Genomic DNA, 18,289 nt, shown 5'->3' on the forward strand with positions numbered 1-18,289 from the left:
ACGGATGCAGTCAGAGATCAAAGTGACAGAGGCTAGAGCAGTCAGATATTGAAGAGCATAAAGATGCAGAGTTTTCAGTCGACAGAGGAAATAGCAGTCAAAGACTTTGATGACAGAGCAAGTGGACTGGCCATATGTGTTGCATGGAGAACATTCCAGAGTTACAGGATCGGTTTTATGAGGAAGCCTTTCTTGTTGAGAGTGAGTGTTGAAAAGTGTGCAACAAGAAATGCTTGTTGAGAATGCAACAAGATGATGGAGCTTAGTGAAAAGAGTCGCCTTCACTAAGTGGGCCCGCAGGCAAATTATGGCGCAAGTTCTATTTTTTGATCACAGTGTGGATGATCACAGTGTGGATGATCACAGTGTGGGTGATCACAGTATGAGTGATCACAGTGTGGGTGATCACAGTATGAGTGATCACAATGTGGGTGACCACAGTGTGAGTGATCACAGTTTGAGTGATCAAAGTCTATTTTAGACTGGCTGTCAAAAATACAAAAGTCAAATATTATTGTCTCATAATAATATTTGGACTATAAACTTGATCTTATTCTCTTGGAGCACTTCAGGATGAGCTACGGATGTGGTACATGCAGATTCCAGAGGGAAATACGTGGTTACCTATGGGATGACTAATATTTGCATGCAGTACTTCAGTTAGAACTCAAGTGAGTTGAGTTTAGTGGACTGGAGGTGCAGTTGATGGAGTTGTGTTCAGTTTAACTTTGTTAAACTGGTTGTATTTAGTCTAACTATCAATAGACTAGAGATGAGTTGGGTGAATTAGTTATTAATTAATTCACAAGTTATTAACTGATAGTGCAACTATAGAATACATCAGTTAACTCAGTTGCATGTCAGTGCATGTTCAGTTCAACAGGGACAGGTGTTAGAGGATCAGATTGCTATCAGTTGTGACTATAGCTGTGCATGATGATTTGCACAATCAAAGGGATTGAGTATGGCAATGATTTGGCCAATATCAAGAATTGTAGCCTGTGCTCACGTCCAACACAGTGTGAGTGATTCTTTGCAGGTGAAATATGAGTTTGGTAAACCATTCTCATCAATTCTTGAGCAGGTATTGAGCAGTGGAGGCAGGCAAGCAGCGGGGGAGATTTGGAGATCAGATCTGAGCTGTATTGTGTGTAGCATGTGGAGATAGTATTGAGTACTTGTGAGGAGTATTGTACTATGTATTGTTACATGATTCAATCAATATAATATACAGATAGTTGGGGTTTTTAGCGAGATGCTTTCCCCGGGAAAATATTGTGTTGATATGTGTGATTGATGCCTTCTATGTGCGCCTGTGAATGTTTCTGCTTCTGTAAATTGATGATCAACGTAGAGGAGGTTATGTATTGTGCGTGTTCCGCTTATAAGTGTATAATCAAGATAATCTCTGTGAATATGTGTCATATTATTCAAAATTTCTACAAGTTCGACCTGAATGGATGGATTAGGATAGATAAGACTATTAGAGCCATTGTAGCAAAGTTTGTTGATGATTTTCTTATTTAAACTGAGTTTATGAACCATTCAAGTATGTAATTTGTATTCAGACTATTGGAGACTTTTTGATGATTTGAAGAATACTTTATACTATTCTAGTTGTTGATCATGCTGTGGACATTTTCATAAGTTAGCTATAGCTGAGAGTTCCTTAGGTGTACAAGGCAAGGTTGGAGGGCCCCCACACCAAGCTAAGTACACTTCAATTAAATTAGCATAACTTTAATTTCAATATTTCTTGTTTCAAATTTATGATTCAGTTATTTAGATGTGTGATGCTTTTTGTGTGATTTTTGGATGATGTTAGTTTAACGTCAAATCTTCATATGAAAGGACAAACAAGGATTTAAATTAATTTTTCTTTCTATCAAGTTATGAATCATAGCTAAAATCATCCTTTTTTCATTTCCTGTATTATTTCTTGAATTCCAGTTTTTATTTGATGCAATGGTAATGTTATTGGAGTAGAACTGTGAGGAAGGACAACCAGGACCTCCTAAGTTAGGAGCCTCTTCTCTTGCTATCTACACATTACAAACTACTCTTTAGTTTCTCTTTTGGGGACAATACTGTGAAGAAGGACAACCAAGTCCTCCTAAGTTAGGCGCCTTTTCTCTTGCTTGCTGTATCTTGAACCAGAAACTTTTTAGTCTTTTAAAACTTAGAATATATTTGTAATATGCATTTCCCTTAACCTTGTAGTCTTGCCTCTTAAATTGACTTCATTTGAAATCCATATACTTTGGACATGTTTCCAAGTCTACAAACCCAGATTGACAAGTAAAACAACTGTGTTAGTTTACTTAGTAAATTGACCTTATATTTTTGGCGTTGTTGCCGGGGAAGCATATTTAGATTTAATCAAAATCGAAAGATTTAAACAAAAACACAAAAAAACAAAAACATAAAAAGTAAACATGATTTTTCCTTATGGTCATTTATGCACACACAAAGAGATGAAAAGGGTAGATACAAAAAACAATATCGCCCAATTACTAAACCATTGGTAGAAGCAGGACTACCTCCATTTGAATTAACTACATTAATTGCTGGAAAGCCAACTTTGGAAGAGTTAGAGGAAAAACAATGTTAAAGACAAAGGTTAACTCTTGTTGAAAGACAAACTTTGTTATCTTATTAAGTGAAGAGAAAACAAATGCACATAGGAACATATTCCACGAGAAAATAACGAGAGACAAGAAAACCAATTGATCAGCCTATTCTTGAACAAATAGATGAGCCTATCTTTGAACAAATAAAACAAGTTGAATCTCAAATTATTACTGAAACATTTGAAACTGCTGAAAAAGATATGGCAGAAGAAGGGCAAGGATCTAACATCCTCACTCCAAAACAAAGGTTACAATATGAAAAGCAACAAAAAGAATGGAAAAGAAGAAGAGAAGAAGAGGCAAGAAGAGAAGCAGAAAGGAAAAGAGAAGAATATGCCAAAAGAGAATATGATCATAAGAGAAGACAAGATGTAGAAATAGAAAATGATGAAGCTATTTTTGGATTTCCAATTGTAGATACTAGAGCAATTCTAGGAGAAGAGGTAAAAACGAAGAATATTCCACCTTCAGTTTTACAAATTTCTATGGAATGTCTTCTGAAGATCCTGATCCATTCATGTTTTAATTTGATATCTTATGTAGAACTTATGGTTATACTGATGATACACATAAGCTTCATATTTTTCCTGCTACTCTTAAAGCACCTGCATTAAAATGGTTTATGGGATTATGAGAACACTTTATTACTTCTTGGGAAGAAATGAAGAAATTTTTCTTAAGAAATATCAAGCCTATTGTAAGCCTAGATATTCAAAAGAATATACTTTTAGAATGTTTCAACAAGAAGATGAGAGTTTGGAAGAATATTTAGAACGATTTCTTTACAACTTGCAAAAATCCAAACAACATTCTCTAAATCCTGATACGTTAGAACAATTTTTTTCAAAGGAATACGAGATGAGTATCTTGATATTCTCAATGTGATGGGTAAAGGAGATATTTCATACTTACCATTTGGTGAAATTGCTGAATTATGTCAAAAGTGCTCTAGAGGTAGAGCCAAAACAGGAAAAACAGGTATAACTTCTAGAACTTCTAAATCACCAATAGGAGGAGTGACAAGAGTAGAAATAGGGAGTTTATTAGAAAATTTTAAAACAGATTTCTTGAGCACCTTAGGAACACAAGTTGACGTACTAAAAGAAAAGAATAAACAAGAAGAAGAAGAACAAACAATTTCAATCTTTTGTTCTAAGTGTAGGAAGACACATCTTTTATGAGAATGTCCTTTGGATAATATATATGTTTGTGAAATTTGTACAGAAAATCATGTTACAGATGATTGTCCAACATTAAAAGAGTTGCAAGCAGACCAATTAGAAGAAACTCAAGGATTTTATTATATGGCACCAAGAAGAGCTTGGCAACCACATTTTGCAGGTACATCTCAACAGTTTCCTCAACAAATTCGCCAGAATTTTTAGTATCAAAATTCATGGAATACTCCAATGCCATGGCAAGTTTGGCCTCCTTAGCAAAACCAAAACCAACCTTCACAAAGTTGGCGAGTATATACTTATGAAGCTCAGTGTCGCCAAAAATTTTACCATCAACAACAATATCAATCTTATCTTCAATAGTCATATCAATAACCATATCCTCAACACATTTCCATATCGACAATTCTAGCAATCCCCTCAATCATATCCATTCACACAACAATCAATGTCTGTACTAACTCAAACTTAGCAGCTTTAGCTCGACAATTCTAGCAATCCCCTCAATCATATCCATTCACACAACAATCAATGTCTGTACTAACTCAAACTTAGCAGCGTTAGCCACCTTCTAACCAACCACCACCTAGACCAACTCAATTACCAGCTCAACCAGTAGAAAATCCGAGTAACAAAGTGGAGAGGCCAGCCTATAATGTGGAAGAAACAACATTATTTCCTACATATTCTATTCTTCTTATTCAAGATATCCACTTGAGGTCAGGAAAAGTTCTCCAAAAAGATTATCCACCAATCATAAAAGAACAAATTGAAGAAGGATAACAATCTGAAAAGTCTAATCCAATGAATCAAATTCAGAAAAACAAAACTATTATGACTCAAACACCACCTTTCCCAGAAAGGTTAGTGGATCAGAAAACTTCAATTTCTCTTCCTGAATTTGATATCATAGATGAATTAAAGAATTCTTATGTCAAAATTCCTTTGTTGCAAGCTATCAAATATATTCCAATTTATACAAAAACAATAAAGGAATTATGTATTAAGAAAACTGGCAGAAAGAAAAGAGATCCACCCACAATCCAGGTCATTGGCAAACTAGCTAGTCTCATGTCTGCAAAAACAACAATTGAAAAATATATTGATCCAGGGATACCTATGGTTACCATTTCAATCAATAATTTTTCAGTTCCTAAAACTTTAATTGATTTAGGAGCTGCTATAAATGTCATGAAAATAGAAACTATGAAGTATTTAAAATTGCCAAATATCTGACCTACAGCTACAATTTTAGAAATAGCAGATAGATCTAATCGGAAGGAATAATTGAAGACATCATTGTTTCTTTGGATTCATGGGAATATCATGTAATCTTTATAATCTTGAAACCAAATACAAATTAGGAGGCCATCCTTTAATTCTTGGCAGACTATGGTTAGCCACAATAGATGCCTTCATTCGATGCAGATCAAGAAGCATGATTATAACACATGGAGAAGAAAGGAAACATATCACACTTTATCCTCCTGCTCAATATCCTTCTTTACTATCATGGCCCGATGATCAACATGAAGAAACTCTCCCCATTTTAAGCATTAATCAAGTCTTTAATTTTAGAGAAGAAGAAGAAAATAAGGATTTAATAGAACTTTTTATCTCAGAACTTGATATTTCTGAGCAGCTACGAATAACACAATATGAAGCTGCAAATCATCTTCTAAATCAATGTTTTCAGGAAAATTGTACTATTCAATCATTACAAAATTCATTTGAAAGCATTTTTCCTGTCAACTCAATTACCAATTCTCAAAGCAAAATCATTGAAATCAATCCTAGAAAGAATTTAAATATTGGTAATAATCTACAATCATCACAAGAACAACAAGTAATTGCATTATTATAGAAATATTCAAAAGCTTTTGCCTGGGACTATACAGACATGCAAGGAATCCATCCAAAAACATGTATCCATCACATTTACACAGATGAAACAATCAAACCAGTAAGACAACCACAAAGAAGAATGAATCCAATGATGAAGGAGATAGTGAAAGAAGAGTTGCAAAAACTATTACAGGTAGGATTTATTTACCCTATCTCTAATAGTCAATGGTATTCTCCCTTACTTGTGGTGCCAAAGAAAAATGGCAAATGGAGAATATGTGTAGACTATAGAGAACTGAACAAAGCAACATTGAAAGATCATTTCCCACTATCATTCATTGATCAAGTACTAGACTCAATAGCAGGAAAAAGTTCCTTTCATTTCTTGATGGATTTAGTGGATACAATCATATCAAGATAGCATTAGAAGATCAGGATAAAACTACATTTACTTATCCATGGGGTACATATGCTTATAATGTTTTACCTTTTGGATTTTGTAATGCACCTGCTACATTTCAAAGAGCAGTCCTAGCCATCTTTGCAGATCTTATACATGAATATGTTGACATCTACATGGATGATTTTACTGTTTATGGAAGTACATTTGGTGATTGTTTAAAGAATCTTGAAAAAGTTCTAAAAATATGCATAGAGACAAACATATCCCTCAACAATGAAAAATATTTTATGATGTTAAATGAAGGGATAGTGTTGGGACACCACATTTCCTCTTCTGGAATTAAGGTAGACCTAGAAAAGATACAAGTCATGACTCATTGTAAACTTAATGCCACCAAAAACATAGAAAGAAGTAAGAAGTTTCTTGGGATATGCAGGATACTACAAAAGATTCATTGAAAACTTCAATAAAATAGCTCTACCCTTGTTCAGATTGCTTGCAAAAGACATTGAGTTTCAATGGACTACAAATTGTCAAAATCCATTTGAAAAAATGAAAGAGAAATTGTCTATAGCACCCATTCTCATAGGACCAAATTGGTCATTTCCATTCCAAATATCTACTAATGCATCATAAATAGCTATAGGAGCATCTCTAGGACAAAAAGAAAATCGGTTTAACTATGCCATTTATTTCATAAGTAAAAATTTAACTTTGACAGAATTAAACTATACAGTAACTAAAAAGGTAATGCTAGCTCTTGTGCATGCAGTCAATAAATTTAGGCATTATATAACAAGCTATCAAGTATTTATTCATATAGATAATTCATCCATTAAATATTTAATGAACAAAACAATTACTAATGGCAGAATTACTAGATGGTTGTTACTAATGCAAGAATTCAATATCACTGTTCTAGATCGACCAAGAAAAGATAATCAAGTGGCAGATTTTATGTCAAGACTTAATTCTCTCGATGATATTATTCCTATTTCAGACAACTTTCCCGATGAGCATATATTTTCTATAACAACTAAAACCCCATGGTTTGCAGATATAGCAAATTATTTATCATCCAGAACATTACCATCCCATTTCACTAGCAAACAGAAAAGAAAAACAATTAAACAAAGTGTTAGATATACTTTGGTCAATGGTGACCTGTTTTATACTAGTCTTGATCTTTTGATAAGAAAATGTGTAAGAGAAGACAAAATTCTTGATATTCTAAAAGCATGTCATGATTAACCATGTGATGGCCATTTTGCAGATAAACGACAACAAACAAGGTGCTCAAACTTGGCTACTATTGGCCAGCAATTTTCAAAGACTCAAAGACCTATTGCAAGATATGTGATAACTGTCAAAGTACTGGAAAACCTGTAGTGTCATATGAAATTCCATTAAAACCACAAGTACTTATAGAACCATTTGAACAATGGGCTCTAGGCTTTGTGGGACCTATTAACTTGCCTTCAAATGGAAAGAAGTTCAAACTATGTTAGAAAATGGGTAGAAGCAAAAGCAGTGGCATGAGCAACAAAAGAGACAATGGTTTCTTTTCTCTTTGAAGACATTTTTGTAAGATTTGGAGTTCCAAGACAGATTGTTACAGACCAGGGAACACAGTTCACTTCTAAACTTATCCGAGATCTTACAGAAAATATAAAATCAAGCATAGAAAGTTTACTCCGTATCATCCAAAAGAAAATAGACAAGTGGAATCTACTAATAAGGTTCTGGAAAACATCATGACAAAGACAATACAAATGAACAGAAAAGATTGGTCAGACAAACTAAAAGATGCATTATGGGCATACATAATTACATGGAAAAATACTACTGGATTCAGTCCATATCAATTGGTATATGGTAAAGAAGTTTTGTTACCAATCAAATTTCAAATTCATACATCCAACTTGCAGCAAAATTGGGATTGAACCTGTCAGAAGCTCAACAACAGAGACTTATACAACTGAATGAACTATATGAGACCAGACAATAAGCAATTTAGCATACATCACTAGTACAACAACATAGAATCAAAAGGCATGACATATTTATCAAAAACAAATTTTTTCATAAGGGAGAGTGGGCACTTACCTATCAATAAAGAAAACTTTTTGAACAGAATCTCAGCAGAAAACAATATGGAAGCATTGGAACAACAGAGTAATATGCTTTCCCTATTTTCAGAAGAAGAAAAAAGTTAAAAAATAATAAAGGAGTTTGGTTGTGAAAATCGAGGATACTGACACAATACAAACTCGAATTCATATCAGAAAACCAACTTGTTTGGCCAATATGAATTCTCTTTTATGTTTTTCATTTTTTATTTTTGCAGGATCATCCTCCAAAATTTAAGGACTTGAGGACAAGTCTTAAGATTTGCAAGGGAGCAAGATTCATAATAAATCAACAAACCATGCAATGGTTTAATATCAAGTAGTTGTACAAGAGAAGGGATCTGAGACATCATAATCAATATTTATCAGTAAGGGACTTGAACAAGATCAATATCATATACAAAAGGGACCTAATTATTCATTTTCAAATCAACATCAAAGGGACTTGAGAAGTAGCTCCACACATCTATATACAGTCCAGTGTTGAAAGAATTCATTTTGAAAAGGTCAAGTGTTGACAAAAGAGTTAAAGTCATGAACAAAAGAAAAGCATTGACAATGAGCTATTGAGTAAAATGAAAGTACTGCAAGTTTAAAGCATTATTAATGCCTTTGATTTTGAATTTTTTTCTAAGATTGATAACCTAGTTTAAAAGTTGAATATGCAATACTCCTAGCCATGTATATATCATTTCACATTATCCTACATCACCCTACATATTCATTCATTTCATCAATTAACCATACATTCACATCTCATTACTCAACCATATCATTTGCAATCTTTGATTTTGAATTTTTTTTCTAAGATTGGTAACCTAGTTTAATACTTGAATATGAAATACTCCTAGCCATGTATATATCATTTCACATTATCCTACATCACCCTACATATTCATTTATTTCATCACTTAACCATACATTCAAATCTCATTACTCAACCATATCATTTGCAATTTTTGACCAATATTGTTGGCCACATTTCATTTTGAAAAAAAAATGTTGCATCATGGAAAAATTGTTTATACAACTAGAAAGATTAGTTTATGTATCTACAAAACAAGAACAAGAAGTTAGTATCATTGTAAAAATACTCAATCTTTTAAAGAAAATTTGATTTGAAATGATGTAAGGTTATGGTTATTTCAAAATCAAATACATAAGTATATGATGAAAAAGGACAAAGTCGCCATGATAAAAACATGAATATGCAACATTCACAAAAGTATGATGGATAAGCAAAAATAGTGCATGCAATATGAAATCATAAGCCTAATGGTCATGAGTATTGAAAACTCTAATATACAAACTATGATGAAACCTTAGAGTACATAAAACAAGTTTCGAAGGAGTGTACAAAGGATAGCACAATCATAAGTAAATGAACCATGATGCATTAACACAAGTGGCAACCAAAATTGAAAATGGACAAGACAATTAAGCAGTGAAATGGTCAAAAAAATTTCAAAGGTTTTCTCTGTGTATTATCCTTCATCATCATAGCCAAACTCAACTCAAAGTCAGAGAGCAATACTGCACATTCGTCCATAGCATAAGGAAACCCTGATCAAAGGAAAAAGACGCAGAGAGTAAAGGTAATTGCGTAGGAGAGAAACCCTGTGCAGTGAAGAGATTGTGTGAAAGAGAAGCGTGGAGAACTTGAAAGAGCAACGTAGAGAAATTGAAGAAGCTGCGTGGAGAAATAAGGAGAGAAGAACCATGTGCAACTTGGAGAAATTAAAGGAACGTGGAGAATTAAAGGGATTTTTTTTATTTTTATTTTTATTTTGAAGAAAGGAGAAAGTGACCGAGATTTCCTCTGTGCTAAGCTCCAACAAATTCCACAAATTATGCAGAGAATTCCTCAATTTACGTAGTTATTCCCAGTGATAAGGTAAGCCTCAATTCCAAAGACTCCTCAACAATTAAAACGATTTTGAAAAAGGTTAACTTCAGATTTTCAATGCGTTTTCATCTTAAAAATCCTCTGCCACCTATAGAATCCACGATTTTTCGAGATGCTAGAGAATGAGTTTAATTGAAACTATATGTTTACACAGGAAAGACAAACCATTAACAAGAGATTTATACAAGTCTTCTACATGTCACTTGCAGTTTAGGTATCAAAACCATGATTTCCTCATGCAATTTTTGTCAAAAATTTTGCATATAAAAATACAGTGAGCGTTATTTCAAATACACAGTACGCAGTTTTTGAAACAGAGAGGGCTTTTCATAATTTTTTATGAGGAAATTTTGCAAAAGGAGAGAGATTTAAATACGATTTGCAAAATAGTGAGAGATTTTTCTTATAGTGGAGATTTTTGTTTTGGGTCTTTTACACAGTAAGAGTTTTTATTCAGTTTACACACAGAGGACCTTGTGTTGATATTATTTGCAGCAGAAGTCGGGGAAATTGAAGATTTATAGGTAAAGGAAGTAATCTCATTTCTTTTCAAAGCTAAAGAGATTTGGTAAGTGTATTTACCAAGATTATTATTGCATGAATAAGGAATATTTTGCTTGTTATGTTCATAATGAGATTATTTACTGGGCAAGGTTATATTAATTGGTATACAGAGCATATGCAAATGGCAACAAAAACTGAACCCAAAGACTTCAAAGTAGAAAATTGGAGTAAGGATGCAGTGGAGAAATTATTCCAAGCAGGACTACTGGAGTTCCTTAGGAAGTTTAATGGCCACAATGACAAAATCACACAAGAATTCATAGAAAATTTTGAAAATGGGCAAACCAAAGTGGGTGAACTTCCTATACCAGTGAACCCAACTTTCCTATCTCAAGCATTGGAACTTCCTTTAATAGGAGAAGAATATCACAAAGGTTTTCATTTTAAGGAGAAAGGATGGACCTTTTTCTTGGAAAAACAGAGGAAGGGGACCTTTGATAGACAAAAGGAATTTCAAGAGATTGGTTCAGAGAGCCATGGTTAGAATTGGTTTCGATCATCCAAAAATATTTTACTTGTGACAATAGGCACAATATATGTTGGAAATAATACTGAGAGGGGGGGTGAATCAGTATTAGCAAATCAATAATCTTTTCATTTCCATTATCAAATTCATATACGCTACTTCAGTGAAGGAAACCTGCGTGTATACACAACTATGTTTAATGCTACTAGCGTATATCCAACAAACTTATGATTCAGATCCATCATCCATCATCAACCGCATAGGTGCATCCTTGGTTTAGATCAAGCAAAGCATCACAAACCCATAACCAGCATACTAGATCTCACACTTCATCAGATATTCAAATCTTGAACACTTGCAAACTAGCCTAATGATCTTCTTCTCCTTATATAGGTTTAGGCCTCTCTTAATACCATGGTCCAAAACCACGTAGGACCAATACCTTGGACCCAATACCTGGGGTCAATACCTTGGACCAAATACCAAAATACCATGGACCAAATACCACAGACCAAAACTTAGTTTTCCGACATGTACGCGCCTTTCCTTCTGTGAAAGTGCGTGTGTACGTTATATGCGCCTTTGTATATAGTGAACCTGCGTGTGTACACGACTTGGTATATAGTGAACTTGCGTATATACATGACTTGGTATATAGTGAACCTGCGTATATACATGACTTGGTATATAGTGAACCTGCGTTTACCTTTCTTCTTCATTCTATGAGTCTGAACTGTGATCTGTCATCTGAGTGAGTTGCCATCAAGGACAACACTTGAGTCATACCTGTATCATAATGCCAACAATCTCCCCCTTTGGACTTGATGGCAACAACCACACCAAGTCACTCTCCCCCTTTGACATCAAGGGCAAAGGGCGGACCAAGATATTCTCTCCCTTGGTATACATTCTGCTGCCCATACTCCCCCTGAGTACATGCTGAATTCTCTGATTGAGCTCCCTTTTTGTATATGCTAAGATGTATCAATCCGTCCATGCTCCCCCTGAGCACATGCTGAGTCTAAACAAGACCATGATAGTCATCAACAACTATTATACACCATATGATCTGCACTATAAGCATCTCTCATCAACATCAACAACCTGTAACCTGCAATATCATTCTCTTGACCAACCAACAGTAAGTAGCAAGATGTATCATTTAGCCACTTAAGCATTATCACCAAAGTCTTCTAACCATATTTCCGGACCAACAAATATGCCAACAATTATTTGAAGCATATGCTCCCCCTGAACCTGTGCCAACCGGCACATACCATGACTAAACCATATCGATTTCTTTCACTGAGTCTGTCCTGCTGCTTTTTCTTCAGAGCTCCATATATGCAACTTTGCAACTTCAAACTCGCGTATACACACGACTTGTCTTTATGAAACTTGCGTATGAGATTTAGAACATTGAGGTTCAGTACTTTCAGCTCCCTCTGAGTCTGTCATGTCTGTATACTCTGCTATGGCGCATCTTTCTGAATGTACTTCTTTTTTCTTCCATATCTTCAACTGTGATGATGTTTTCTCCTTTTGGTATGGTGCCCAAAGTATTCTCCTACATTCCTTTGCTATATGTCCAAGTTTGTTACATGCATAACATCTTACATGTTTCATATTCCTTCTGTAACAGTCAACAACTTTGTGACCAAACATATTGCAAGAAAAACAATATCCCTTAAAGTACCTGGAACATGATGATCTTTCTGTGCGATGGTCTTGAACCATTCTACTTTTGCATCTGGCTGCAATATGTCCAAGATTATGACATTCATAACATTCAACATTATTCATCAGAGGAAATAACCATCTATCACTTCCACAGTTAAGAGCAAAAGATTTTCTTTGAAGAATTTCTTTCCTTGGTTGTTGATGGGGTTGACCTCTCATCTCCTTGTTGAGCATTTCAAAATTTTCATTAGAGTTCCTTGCCTTACCTTGTGAACTAGATTCATCTTCAATAGATTCATAAAAACCAAGACCAGTTTTTATAACAGGCGACCTTTGACTACTAAGAATATCATCCAAAATCTTAGTACTGTCTTGAAATCGTAATAGTTTATCTTTTTCTTCTAATTTACCTTTCAAGATATTTACCTCAACCTGATGATGTTCTTCCTTTTCCAAATATTGCTTCTTCAATATTTCTTCAGACTTTCTTCCTTCTTCCACTTGTTGCCTTAGTTTGAGAATCTCATTTTCTTGTTCTTCATTCTGCTCCTGTAGCATTTGACGTACTTTGAAGGCACACTCCAGCTGGGCTTTTAAGCTGATAAATTCTTCTTTGAGGGCACTCTCCCTTTTGTCAAATAGATCTTGTTGATCTATGATTTTATCTGATGCTTCATTTGCTTGTTCATCTTCAATCTGAGGTGATCCAGACTCTGAATACTTGCTTCCACCCAACGACAGGCTGTCACTATTCCTTTGAGCTGTCTTCTTCTTCTGACATGCTTTCTTTCCCATTGTTCTACAGATTTTCTTCAAGCGATCAAGCTTCTGCTAAAGGACCTACTCTGATACTAATTGTTGGAAATAATATTGAGAAGGGGGGGGGGGGGGTGAATCAGTGTTAGCGAATCAATAATCTTTTCATTTCCATTACCAGATTCATATACGCAACTTCAATGAAGGCAACCCGCGTGTATACGCAACTGTGTTTAATGCAACTAGTGTATATCCAAAAACTTATGATTCAGATCCATCATCCATCATCAACCGCATAGGTGCATCCTTGGTTCAAATCAAGCAAAGCATCACAAACCCATAACCAACATACTAGATCTCACACTTCATCAAATATTCAAATCTTGAACACTTGCACACTAGTCTAATGATCTACTTCTCCTTATATAGGTTTAGGCCTCTCTCAATACCATGGGCCAAAACCACATAGGACCAATACCTTGGACCCAATACCTGGGGTCGATACCTTGGACCAAATACCATGGACCAAAACTCAGTTTTCCAATATGTACGCGCCTTTCCTTCTGTGAAAGTGCATGTGTACGTTATACGCGCCTTTGTATATAGTGAACCTGTGTGTGTACACGACTTGGTATATAGTGAACCTGCGTATATACGTGACTTGGTTATAGTGAACCTGCGTATACCTTTCTTTCTTCATTCTGTGAGTTTGAACTATGATCTGTCATCTGAGTGAGTTGCCATCAAGGACAACACTTGAGTCATACTTGTATCATAATGCCAATAGTATAGTCTACCTTTACCATATAAAATTGCTTCAACATATCAAGGGAGACTGTAAAATCAACATTCCTTACTTCTTTTCAAGGAGCGTAACTAAAATGATAGAAAATGTTGAAAACAAAACAAAAGCCAAAGAAGCTAATATCTATCATTGTGGGTTAATCAAGATACTTGTTGAATATCATACAAGAAACAAAGGGATACTTTGGAAGGATTTTATTACCAAACATCACTTTGAAGAACAAATAACATGGAATGAGGAAAGGTTTGAGCAATTACATGTCACAAAAAGTATCATGAATTCTCCTCTATATCCTAGGAAAAGATTGAAAAAGAAGAAAATCAAAAGAAGAACCAAGCAACCAAGGGAAAGACCCAGAAATTGAGATTACTGAAATCGAGCCTCCACAAACATCAAAACAAATTGATGAGATTATACAGAGATTGGAGGAGGAAGTTTGGGAAGAGCCCATACAAAAATGATCTTATTTTGAGGATGCTTGGGTAGGAGCCACCTCATCTCATTCATATGCCAAAGAGGCAAGGGAAGAATCCAAAGAATTGCACAATGAGGAATATCTTAAGAAAATAGCAGAGTTGACAAGTGAGCTAGAGGACAACAAAATCATGGAAAGACACTTGAAGAGGGAGAACAAAATGTACAAAGAAAACAACAACATAGTAAAAGAAAACAAGAAATTGAACAAGCAAATCAAAAAGATTGAAACTTAGAATATGCTCATTTCCAAACAAGCCTACAGATGGCTAAAGGAGAAGAAGTTATGGCAATATAAATATGAAAAACAAAAAGTAAAAACTGCCATCTACAAAGCAGAGGAACATGAGGGCATTGATATTCTACTTCAAGCTGCACAGGAAGAGGCTATAGGTTCAGGTACAATAGGGGCATCATCACTTAGAAGGTCCAAACGGAGGAAGCAAGCATGAGGACATGCTTGAACATCAACAAGGGGGAGATGTTGACCGTCAATTTTGGTCATTTTTGCAGTTCCTAAACCCATTCATTTACCACCACATTCCATCCTATTTCACTTACATATGCTTCATTTTACTCTTATTTTTCATATTCAGGTAACTAAATTAAGTTTTTCAATTTTTAGAATTTTTTGTAAAAATTAGGTTTTAAGAGTAAATTTGGACAACATTAAAAATTCCTGTAATAGCTATGTTAAAGTCATATGTGTAGGACACCTGGGCAAGATCTGAGAGTATATTTGGAAATATTGGGAACCACGGATGAAGGAAAACCTATTGGTTTGGTCAAACTGAGCAAACACAGGTCTAGTCAACGCTGGTCAAACTTGACCTGTCATTTAGAAATAACTATTAAAAAGGGGTAGAATATTATTTTTTTGGGATTTTTCCTAATTTTGTGAACCAGACTTGATGAGTTTGACCTGAATGGATGGATTAGCACATATAAGACTATCAGAGCCATTGAAGCAAAGTTTGTTGATGATTTTATTATTTAAACGGAGTTTATGAACCATTCAAGTATGTAATTTGTATTGAGACTATTGGAGATTTTTTGATAATTTGAAGAATACTTTCTACTGTTCTAGTTGTTGTTCACGCTGTGGATATTTTCATAAGTTAGCTGTAGCTGATTGTTCCTTAGGTGTACAAGGCAAGGTTGGAGGGCCCCCATACCAAGCTAAGTACACTTTGATTAAATTAGCATAACTTTAATTTCAATATTTCTTGTTTCAGATTTATGATTCAGTCATTTAAATGTGTGATGCTTTTTGTGTGATTTTTGGATGATGTTAGTTTAAATTCAAATTTTCATATGAAAGGAAAAACAAGGATTTAAGTTAAATTCTCTTTCTATCAAGTTATGAATCATAACTAAAATCATCCTTTTTGCATTTCTTGTATTATTTCTTGAATTCTAGTTTTTATTTGATGCAATGGTAATGTTATTGGAGTAGAACTGTGAGGAAGGAGGACCTCCTAAGTTAAGAGCCTCTTCTCTTGCTATATACACATTACAAACCACTGCTCTTTAGTTTTTCTTCTTGGGGAAAATACTGTGAGGAAGGACAACCAGGACCTCCTAAGTTAGGAGCCTCTTCTCTTGCTTGCTGCATCTTGAACCATAAAAATTTTAGTCTTTTAAAAATTAGAATATATTTGTAATATGCACTTCCTTTAACCTTGTAGTCTTGCCTTCCTAAATTGACTTCACCTGAAATCCATATACTTTGGACATGTTTCCAAGTCTACAAACCCAGATTGACAAGTAAAACACCTGTGTTAGTTTACTTAGTAAATTAACCTTACACACAGGAGCACTAAAGAGTTGAAGAATGAAGAAAACCGAGACTGACTGCGTATAGGGTCATTCATACAGCCCAAACCTCTGTTTAACAATGATTCAGATGACAATTCAATATATTATCTGAGTATGAATAAGGTTTTTTTAATTGAATGCATAATAAAAATCCACGACAGCCATTCCTATGAAGTAGTCACTCCTGAAGCAGTTACCGTGAGAGTGAGAATAGAGGCTCGAAACAAAGAATTATTTGGTGCAGATTTTTGAGGCTTATTGTATATTATTGAAGACACATTTTTGAGAAGCCTAGCTATCCTTAGAGTTAGTCTTGGAGACCATGATGCATTAGTCATCATGAAGTGACCTTGGATAAAGTGGTTGGGTAAATATGAAGAACAGTGGCACCACTTTCATGGTAAGACAAGGTTGTCATTGATAAAATAATGTGGAGACTAAGTGAAGACATTGATGAAGATTGAAAAGGCTCGTTGAAGAAGACATAGGCAACCGTGAGTTACTACCAAACATATTTAAACAAAATATAACAGTGGGTTGGAGCCCAGAGGGTAGGTGCCCTGAAGGTTGGAGCCTCAAACAAACAAGGTAGGTGCCTTGAAGGATAGGGTTGGAGCCCTAGAGGATCGGTGTCCTCAAGAAACCAGTTTGGAACCTGTACCAGATAAGGGTTGGAGCCCTAGGGGTTGGATCCTCTAAACACAAGGTGGGTGCCTTGAGAAGATAGGGTTGGTGCCCTAAAGGTTGGAGCCTCACAAAAGACCAAGTTGGTGCTTGGCAACAAGTTGGAGCCTGGGAGATTGAAGATTGGTGTCTTCATCAATGGTTGGTGCCCTATATATATTCTACTTGATTCATTATAAAGATTATATTAATAATAAGAAATGCCTAATCAACTACACATATGCATAACCACATGTAGTCGAGCATAAACGATCAATTCTTGTAATCAACCTACAAGAATGATGCATGTAATCAAGTAACCAAGAATGCAACCCAACATACAAGAATGTAATCAAGTTGCATATAATTGTATAACCAGTCATATACTCATGACGATGCATTCCATAAAATCGACATCGAGTTACTCATGATAACCTTACTTATACCTGATCAATATGATGTAGTGTAACAAGCACATGGAACGTCAGTGTAAGAGCCACATATGCAACTGACATGCACGCATGACCAACACATTCACCAAATCTCTAGCACTAGATATGACCCAAAGAGAGTGCAACCATGCTGTGATACCAAACTATATCACCCCCTCCCGGGTCTACCCAAATTAACCATGCCAACTGGGGTAAACATGAGGAGAGATGCTACTACAATCAAATTCGACCTCCTATGTCACCTTAAGGAAGTGGAATTGACAAAACATCACATACAGTCATCCAACATCATCAACATACCCCTCAAGAGACAAGTGAGCCTCTCAAACAACCTATCCTTGGGTCCCACTGCTATTCTGCACCTCTTAGACCTTAGTCATTCCCATGCTATGGGCAAGGGAGTGACCATCAACCTAAAGTTTCTCTCACAGGCCTGCCTTCCAGTGACTATGGTCCAGAATTGCCAATTCTGTGCCAGCGACCATGGGATTTGAGCCACTTTTCTAGCCTAGAATCCCGG

The sequence above is a fragment of the Pinus tabuliformis genome, chromosome 9 (genome assembly GCF_031772625.1).
Source record: "Pinus tabuliformis cultivar Carrire ecotype Pingquan chromosome 9, CPIR1, whole genome shotgun sequence".
Classification (NCBI taxonomy): Eukaryota; Viridiplantae; Streptophyta; class Pinopsida; order Pinales; family Pinaceae; genus Pinus; species Pinus tabuliformis.